The following is a 10,798-nucleotide window of genomic DNA, read 5'->3' on the forward strand; positions in this document are numbered from 1 at the left end:
TGCCAGATGGCCAGTCCACCCCTGACTAACTGGTTATGAAAAACAGAAATGTATTGTTGTCAACAACACACTCTAAGACAGGCGTCTCAAACTCATTCCACAAAGGGCCGTGTGCCTGCAGGTTTTTCCTCCAACTAATCAAGAGCATGCAGTCTGACCAATAAGCTGTCTGAAGACTGAGATCAGCTAATGAAATGAGTCAAGTCTGGTGTGCTGCTGCTTGGTTGGAAAGAAAACCTTCAGCCACTCGGCCCTTTGGAATGAGTTTGTGCTCTAAGATCAGGGTATCACATTATGAGAACTTGAATTTAAGCATGTGAAAATAAATGAAATTAATGCATAAAGCGACCTATCTATAGTATCTGGAACAAGCAATGAACTGGTAGCAATAGTTTCAATATCACATTTACCAATAACCAAAAAAGAGCCCAGATAAACCCCTCTGAGATCTCAGGAAAAGTTTCAGGTTCAATGTTCAATGGATGAGAACAAAAAACAAAGAAGCAAAAATAAATAAAAAGAAGGAAAAATAAAATGAGTGCACTCAAAAGTCCTACCGCCCTCTTTCACAACAAATGTTGACAGGATCGTCCAAGTGATGGTTATGGAGTAGGCTGAGGGAAGATGGAGATGTTTCCAGGATGAAGGTGAGATGGCAACAGAGTGAAAATGTGGATGAGCCAGCAGAGATGGCGGATGGCGACGACTATATCCAGATGAAGCTCTACAAAAAAAGCAGTCTACACAAATGTGCAGGACAATTACTGATCACGGGTCCATTATGATGACCATTAATACTTGCTACAGTAAAGTCCCAGCTCTACAATGTCCTTTTTTTCCTTTTCCTTTAACTCCTAACAACTATAGACACAATGATGCAACTTGCAGTATACCTCAAGGTGCATGAATTCAACATAACCTCAAAAAACACACCTTAACTTAGACCACAGTATGTAGTGCATTTTAGATACATGTGTTAACTTTATGATCAAAACTGCAATTATTACCATAACTACTTTTCTTTTTTCTTTTTTTTTTAACAGTTACTAGCAAGACTCCAGACACAACTCATGGCATGGAAATCCACGCCCCAACACCACGTGTGGCTGCTGGTTGCCCACTAGCTAAATGGCGATTAACCAAAATTGCACACAACACAATCATGACATAATCATAAACAAACCTTATCCCCTTCAACATTATCCCCGTCAAAATTATCCCGACTGGTTTTGACAGAAGTACGGGGTTTCTCAGTAATTTTTTTTATACGCGTGCCTTGTTTGCTAATGTAGTTAGCATGCTAAATCAACAGGTACTGAGCCGCTAACTCACCGGGATATCAAATGTTCACAGTCCTATACATCTGTAGCAAAGTCGCAGCTCCTCCGTCAACTCTCGTCGCTCAAAGACGAGAGCTGACACTTCAACTCGTGGGTTATCAAGCTCGAACTTTATTTTATTCCAATAGTGCAACCCCCCCAACGTCGTCGGGACTGAAACCATTGTGGAAGAGGGGAAAAACAAAGATCGTCTGTATATTGAGATCGCCACTCGTAGCACTTTTTTGTGCACCAGGGTAGAGCGTGACAACCAATCAACCTGATTTAAAGGGACAGTGGTTAAATCACCCTGGTTACAATAACAGAACAATTTCAGAACATTTCAGGGATGTTCAAGTCGGTGTGTGTGTGTGGCTGAGTGTGAGAGCGTGTGTGAATGCGTGCTTGTGTGTGTGTGTGTGTGTGTGTGTGTGTGTGAGGGAGAGAGAGGGAGGGAAAGAGAGGGAGAGAGAGAGATGAACTCAGAGCTAAATCCGTCCGATGGCCACTGAATTGGGAAGAAAGCGGGGAGGGTGGGAGAGTGAGCGAGAGAGAGCGCATGTGCATGAGGCTGTGGCGAGCGTTATTGAGGGTGCTTTTCATTCGGTAAATTGGTCTCCTCGGGTAGGCTACACCGGTGTATCCTCACTCTGATCTCCTTCAGCAACCTCCTCTCTCCTCGCTCCTTGTCTCCTTCAGGTGCATTTAAGCAATTGGAAGATCCTTCATCATGGCGGAGGGGAAACGACTTCCGGGTCGACGAAGGAGAGAGGAGACGAGGAGGCACAATTCAACGTAGTGGGTGCATTTCATTACATAAATTGGTCTCCTCGTCTCCTCCACTCGCTTCCTCTCCTCGCGTCTTAGCTCCGCCCAGCGAGGATATGAAAGAGGGATGCGAGGAAGGGACGTGAGGACGGAGGAAACGAAACTCCGAAATGAAAAATCCTCGCTCCACAGCGTCAGTCCGAAGCGACGTCAATTACTGATGACGTTTGCGCAGCTGTAACAGCTGTACAACGTGATATTATGCTCAGATCTGCAGTCAGACTGTTCTACTCCTGATTGCTATTGATGAAGTTTCAATTATATGCCGTTAGAGGCATAACAGAGGACGGGTGTGCGGTAGATTAAACCAACAGCCTTGTAGCCTTGCTTTAAAAAAACGTAAATATATACCAAGAATTTTCATTAATTTCTTGGTGACAGATACAATTGTTAAAAGGACACAGTTGAAACAAGAATCAAGATTACATTTGTGAAGACCTGCTCCCGCCATGATTCAAACGTGTGCCACATACGACACGCCCCTTAAATGAGAAAAGACTTCCGCGTAGGCTACACCGGTGTATCCTCACTCTGATCTCCTTCAGAAGCCTCCTCTCTCCTCGCTCCTCGTCTCCTTCAGGTGCATTTAAGCAATTGGAAGATCCTTCATCATGGCGGAGGGGAAACGACTTCCGGGTCGACGAAGGAGAGAGGAGACGAGGAGGCACAATTAAATGTAATGAAAAGCACCCAATGAAAAGCACCCTGTCCTTCGCGGCCTCATATATCCCAAAATGCTTTGCGCACCGATTGTTTTTTTAACAATAGCGACCGACAGCACCAGTAGCACCATTATTATTGTTATTGTCGTTATTATATCGAACAATAATTTTGTCTGTTGACATAACAGAAAATATGGCTTGCATGTCATTTTGTGAGCAAGGAACAGACGGAGGAGTTTATTAAATTCTGTGGTCAAAACGACCACCTGTTTACAGGAGCCAAAAACATGGCCACACTCGGATGGAGGTAACTGTTGAGGCATAGCCCATTTGTTCTACATACTGTATTTGTATGTGAAAGTTACATAAAGGAACAAATATAATCTTTGGATCACATCAAATGAATGTTGTTTTTGGGTGGGGGTGGGAATTTTATGTCTGTCCTGATGTCACTTTTTGTGAATCTGTACATATCTGTGATAATGTGATCTTGTGTGTTTATCTTTTGTCATGCTTCACTAATGTTTAGAACAATCCTGCAGAAAATGGGATTGACAAAAAATGATTGACAGGTGCTGATGGGGGTTTTTTTATGTTTTTTTTATGTTTGATTACGTTCTGTGTTGTTAGATTTAAAATGTTAATTAAAAATATTGTGTTCTAAATTAAAATCTCATAACCTCGTTACATTATCTAGTCCATTTCTTATTTACGATATAAGTAGACTTTTGAACTACTTTTCAGCGACAACACAATTAGTTTATTTTTTCTGTGATATTTCCAGATATTTACAAAGATACAATATGAATATTTCTATTTACAAGTGGGCATTCTTAAAATGTACAACTATTTACAAAAGATCAGCAGAAATGACTATTTACAGAGATTTACAGATTTACAGAGAACATATATATAGTTGAGGCTGAGCAGGAGTCCCTGGTGGTGCTGCAGATCAAGGCCTCTATTGTGGCACCCCATCCATGTCACCTTTCCTGGAGGAGAAGCTCCAGCAGCACCGCCAGGGACTCTCTGCTCAGCCTAAAATCTTATCTGGTGTCATGATCGTTGAAAAATAATTGCAGAACATGAACACTGATGTTTATGCAGCAGTACATCGCCCTTGCCTGGATGGAGAAAGGAGGGTAAAAACAGGAGGATTAAACAAGAGCAACTGAATTTTAGTTGATTCGACAACTCTAGTGAATGTTAAAGCTTAGACCAATAATGCTTCATTTCTCCATCTATCACACTTTGGCTTCTCAATATGGTTCTGATGTTTAATTAGACAACATTTTAATAGGCTAATGAATTAAGTCAGGGTTATTTACAGGGTTCGCACACATTTAACTATTCAATTCAAGCACTTTTCAGATCTTGAAAATATAACATTAAAATTACAGCATACAGAACCCTGTATCAAGACTCATGGTTAAAAGACATATATGTCAGTCCATAGTTTATATGGCAAGCGTTTGTCACTAAACAGTATTGTTTCTTAACAGGTATTTTAATTACCACGAACTATGGTAGCTATGTATGAACATTAATATGGGTTAAAATAGCCGGTTAATGTTACCTCCCCACGGCACTCTCACAGCCAGAGATAAACGAGCCGCCAGTGTCGCAAAACCTCTGGCTCCATTGTCGTCTGTCGTCTGTCTGTTATGTTTCCGTCGTCTGTCGGTTATGTTTCTGTTGTGTCATTTGTCGTCTGTTAAATTTTTGTCTCTCTGTTTTTCTCGGGTTAGGAGGGAAGAAGTTATGACGTTGTGACGCAATCAGGAAATGCTCCGAAGGCTAGACCGTCCCATTTACCGATGGTTGATGCGGCCAACGGAGGGGCCTCCGCGTCCTCCATGGGCCGCGTCCTCCGTGGGCCGCGTAGGAAGGGTCCTCCGAAGGATGGAGCCCCTGAATTGGGACACAGCCACTGTCTGTTTTGTGTACAACTTCGTTTCCTGTCTTCGACCTTGCCTTTTGCCTCTGATTTCTGGATATCTCTGCTTGTTTCACTGATCACCCGTGTCCCGAATCCTGCCTGGTAATAAACCTTTGTTTTGCTCGGACTAGATCTGTGTGCATTTGTGTCCACCTGTTCTGTGTTCAGGAGAGTTCTTGACAATATGGAGTGATTTTTCCCTTCAGGATTTACATCCAAGGCCAGTGTTCTCTGCCAATGCAGGAGGTAGTGCCCTTTTTGTGTTAATGTTGAAAGTAAGGGTGTGGGGGTTGTCGTGGCAGATGGTAATGAAATGACTTTCATGCAGGGGAAAATAGTTGGCAGTCTCTCTTTGACCTGCAATTTAAGTTGACTTTTTATTAACCCTGACCATCTGTAGGGCCATGCAGAGGTGGACTCCTCAGTATGCTTTAAAGAGCTTGTCCAATTGTCTACCAAAAATTGAATGTTCCTTTCCCACAGCAAAATGTCATTAATGCTAAAATCACATACATTTTCACACACAGGGGCTGAATCAGGGCTTCAAGCTCAGGAGATTTGAACCAAGTCCCCATCATGAGGCCTGACTTAGGAGAACACACATAAGATATTGTGAAGGATAACAGATTTGTTGTCGGTACAGTTTGGCCAACTACCACAGCTTTACTCACAACATTCAGCCTGAATCTTTAATCAAGGAGAAAGTGAGGGACATAACAACCACATAGAGACAGACTGAGACTGGAAGTCTTCAGGGTGGGCTGAACAGCTTCATAAACAAAAGCCTGTCACTTCAGATCTCATTAGACTATTTGGTCCTAATGGTTCTAATAACATGGCCAGAAAAAACACAAACACTGTATGTACCACACAATTTATACGTTGAATGATTATTTCCACAGTTAGCAGGTGTGTAATCATTATTTAACAGAAACAAGGCTGAATTATCACCTGAGTAAAGTGCCCAAGCTACTGTGTGTCCATCTGTTGGTGGGAATTTAATTAAAGCTGCATATTCAATGTCAGTGACACTGAATCAATGACTGTATGAAATATGAAAGGAGCCGCTTGTAGCGGCTAACCCACCCAGAATTCTAACCAACTGTGCTGGTGCCCTTATCTCTATTCAGCTTTTGATCCGCTTTGAGTTTGTTCTGTTTATACAGCAACAACTTCATTCACTACGTTTACATGCAGTCAATACTCGGGTTATGGTCAATATTCCAGTTTCTGAAACAATCGGAATAACCCGTTGACATGTATGAGCAAACAGGGGTAATGAATTGGGATATCCCGTTCAAAACAGCAAAGCGCGGACAACGTGTCGACACACAGAGAACGTCATGACGCAATGTGCATCATTTCAAAAACAACAACAACGGCAGCACGGCGGATAATGAACAGCCCGGGGCTGGTGCTGACCCACCACCAGTACTTGACACTATTCTGTCTCACTTTCTTAATTAATGGAAGGCGAGAGCATGAAGAAATAGGAAATGGAGCCGGAGCCGTGCCATCCATATCCATGCTACCTGCACTCTAAAGACCAAGATTCCTTGCGAATAGAACATACGCAGAACACAAATTAATGTTCCGTTTGATGGTGATATTCCGATACGCGTATACATGACCAAATATTCGGGTTAGAAAAGGAGTACCCCAGGAGTCATATTCCGGTTTTTAAAAACCGGAATATGAGCATATTCTGGTTTTTCAAAAGGATTATTGGTGTTAAGTGGACTGTGTTCCTTTTCGTGTTGGAGCAGAAAATTCACACCAACAAAGTCAAAACAATGGTGAAGTTATCCTGCATAACTATCTCTTCACTTAGTAAAATACCAAAGAGGGGAGCGTAATTCACTGTGCACAGGGAAGCTGACAAGCTGACATATATAAATGACTAATTTTCTTGTTTTTTTCAGATGTGGTGGAAAAACAAACGAGAATGTTGCGAAGGGACTACTGATTTAGTTTTAGTCCCTTAAACATTGTAATCACCCTGCTGAAAAATCTAGTAGAATACCATTAAAAAAAACCATTAGGAACTATTAGGTTACTAATGGTCTAATGGGAATTGGAACCCCATTAGGAACCATTAGAAGAAACCATTAGGAACCTACTGGTCCCATTAGGATGTAAAACCATTAGGAACCTAATGGTACCATTAGGACGTTAAACCATTAGGAACCATTAGGTTTCTAATGGGAATTGGAACCCCATTAGAAGAAACCATTAGGAACCTACTGGTCCCATTAGGATGTAAAACCATTAGGAACCTAATGGTACCATTAGGACATTAAACCATTAGGAACCATTTGGTTTCTAATGGTCTAATGGGAATTGGAACCCCATTAGAAGAAACCATTAGGAACCTACTGGTCCCATTAGGATGTAAAACCATTAGGAACCTAATGGTACCATTAGGATGTTAAACCATTAGGAACCATTAGGATTCTAATGGTCTAATGGGAATTGGAACCCCATTAGAAGAAACCATTAGGAACCTACTGGTCCCATTTGGATGTAAAACCATTAGGAACTTAATGGTACCAATAGGATATAAAACCATCAGAGACCTAATGGGACCATTAGGATGTAAAACCATTAGAAACCTAATGGTACTGTTAGGATATAAAACCATTAGAGACCTAATGGGACCATTAGGATGTAAAACCATTAGAAACCTAATGGTACTGTTAGGATATAAAACCATTAGACACCTAATGGGACCATTAGGATGTAAAACCATTAGAAACCTAATGGTACTGTTAGGATATAAAACCATCAGAGACCTAATGGGACCATTAGGATGTAAAACCATTGGAAACCTAATGGTACTGTTAGGATATAAAACCATCAGAGACCTAATGGTCCCATTAGGATGTAAAACCATTAGGAACCTACTGGTCTCATTAGAATGTAATACCATTAGAAAGCTACTGGTTCCATTATGAGCTAAAACCATTAGAACACAGGTCCCATTAGGATCTGAAAAAAATTAGAAAAACAAATTGAGAAACCTACTTAGAAGCAATAAGAAACCTACTGCTGCAACAGAAATGAGGACTAAAAATATCCTGTTAAAGGTTACTGTTAAATATCCTCAACTGAAAACATACTTAGGAAATACAGAATAGATCCATCTAAAGATTTTCACTGTTTCAATTAAAGTGGGGTTGGAAACTTAATAACAAATAAAATGTACACCACTGTTTATTCTACAACTCCTTTATTTGATGTATTCAGATGTAAATTGACAATATCAACCACTTATTCAAGGAACTGGAACTTAAAAACTAAAAATTGTATTTCTCCATGTGTCTATCTTGTCTGTTAGCGGTACTATCAGTTGAGGTCATGATTTCACCTTTGAAACAGGTGAAGAGCTGCCCTTGGGGGCTCTGCATACCATAGTTCTGATAATATTTGTGGACAAGCATTACAGTCTTAATTCAGAACCCCCACTATACAGTGTGTTATTAAGTCAAATCAAAACATACTACAAAAAAGGTCAAAGAATCTGTACCAGAAGTGACAATGCAACGTAGCAGTTAAAGAAGAATCCTCCTCCAAATTGCCAGTAATCAGCTGGATCTTTGGTGCATCTGGGGGTGGGGGAGGGAAAAAGGACACAGTAAGATTCACTGAAAAGTCCTAGTAGGATTTCAATTTGCATTTAATTTGCAGATCTACCATGGCAGAAGTGTAGCAAAAGACAGCCAATTGAGAGGCCTATGTGAGTTGCACCTGATGACTTGTCTGTATTTCCAGCTCTTCCAGCAAAATACTTTTTTGGACTTTTTTTTTTTTCAGCCTTTCAGCCTTACAGATTTGCCTCCACATACAGATCTCAGTCACAATGTAAAGGATAGTGGATTATATTGACTATACTAATAATTGATTAATATCTTGTCTTATATACTGCAGTTGATACTTACTAATGGTGGACTTGTCTCTCTGCTGGGTGCCTGTTCTCCCCTGTAAGCCTTGTTCAAGTGCTTGATCTAAAAAAACACAAGCAAGTTTCTCATCATTAGCAGTTATCAGTGTTGTAAATGGGAATGTAAAAAATATTCAGCAATAAACATAATCACCTAATCATTCACACACACACATACACACTGATGCACAGCATTGGGCGACAAGGGGTAGGGCTACACAATTGATAAAAATCTTATCAAAGTCGCAATATAGCCAAGTGCAATATTCAAACTGCAGAAGTTGCAATTTTTTGATTGATGACATTACAGTCAAATGTGTGACAAAAATGATGCAGAGATGCTCCGGCCTACAAATCTTGTTTCCAGATGTTAGAAAATATGTCAGTTGGGTACAGATGCCAACAAATGTCATATCATTATGATGTAAAAATAATCATTCCCACTAATCAATCTCCGGGCACTTTGGCTTCCTCCCACAGACCAAAAACATGCTCATTAGGTTAACTGGTTACTCTTGGATTGCCTTTAGGTGCCCTTAGGTGTGAGTGTGAGAGTGAATGTTTGTCTGTATATGTTGCTGTATACGTTGCCCTGCGATCAACCTGCAACCCCGAAAGGGATAGGCAGTACAGAAAATGGATGGATGGATGAATATTTAATCACAATCACATGTTATCTGCCATCTAACCCACACACACCAAAGTTCAGATCAAACCGAAAATATTTCACACCACTGAGTAACTGAATCATATCATGTGTCAATATGTGTTTGGGTGTGAGTGAGAATAGAAAAGGGTGCTACCTGCAGGTTGAATGAAGGCCTGAAGTGGAGTTGCTGAAACCAACAACCCCAAAATACATCACAGCAACTCCCAAGGCAGTTCTGGATCTCAGCAGATGCTGCATTTTCCCTTTTGCAAAGACAGAGAGGACAGAGACAGGACAGGTCATGTTTATCAAATTTCTTTGTTCTACTAAATTCTCAACTAGTTAAAGATAGGGTATGTGATCATGCAGGTGCTGGTCATAAAATTAGAATATCATGGAAAAGTTGATTTTTTTCAGTAATTCCATTCAAAAAGGGAAACTTGTATAATGTATACATTCATTTCACACAGACTGACATATTTCAAGTATTTACTTCTTTTAATATTGATGATTATACCTGACAACTAATGAAAACCCCCAATTGAGTATCTCAGAAAATTAGAATATTGTGGAAAAGGTCAATATTGAAGATATCTGGTGCCACACTCTAATCAACTAATTTACTCCAAATACCTGCAAAGGCCTTTAAATGGTCTCTCAGTCTAGTTCTGTAAGCTACACAATCATGGGGAAGACTGCTGACCTGACAGTTGTCCAAAAGACGATCATTGACACCTTGCACAAGGAGGGCAAGTCCCAAAAGATCATTGCTAAAGAGGCTGGATGTTCACAGAGCTCTGTGTCCAAGCACATTAGTAGAAAGGCAAAGGGAAGGAAAAGATGTGGTAGAAAAAAAGTGTACAAGCAATAGGGATAACAGCACCCTGGAGAGGATAGTGAGACAAAACCCATTCAAAACTGCGGGGGAGATTCACAAAGAGTGGACAGCAGCTGGAGTCAGTGCTTCAAGAACCACCACTCACAGACGTATGCCAGACATGGGTTTCAGCTGTCGCATTCCTTGTGTCAAGCCACTCTTGAACAAGAGACAGCGTCAGAAGCGTCTCACCTGGGCTAAAGACAAAAAGGACTGGACTGCTGCTGAGTGGTCCAAAGTCATGTTCTCTGATGAAAGTAAATTTTGCATGTCCTTTGGTAATCAAGGTCCCAGAGTCTGGAGGAAGAGAGGAGAGGCACAGAATCCACGTTGCCTGAGGTCGAGTGTCAAGTTTCCACAGTCAGTGATGGTTTGGGGTGCCATGTCATCTGCTGGTGTTGGTCCACTGTGTTTCCTTAGGTCCAAGGTCAATGCAGCTGTCTATCAGGAAGTTTTGGAGCACTTCATGCTTCCTGCTGCTGACCAACTTTATGGAGATGCAGATTTCATTTTTCAACAGGACTTGGCACCTGCTCATAGTGCCAAAGCTACCAGTACCTGGTTTAAGGACCATGGTATCCCTG

The sequence above is a fragment of the Chaetodon trifascialis genome, chromosome 8 (assembly GCF_039877785.1).
Source record: "Chaetodon trifascialis isolate fChaTrf1 chromosome 8, fChaTrf1.hap1, whole genome shotgun sequence".
Lineage (NCBI taxonomy): Eukaryota > Metazoa > Chordata > Actinopteri > Chaetodontiformes > Chaetodontidae > Chaetodon > Chaetodon trifascialis.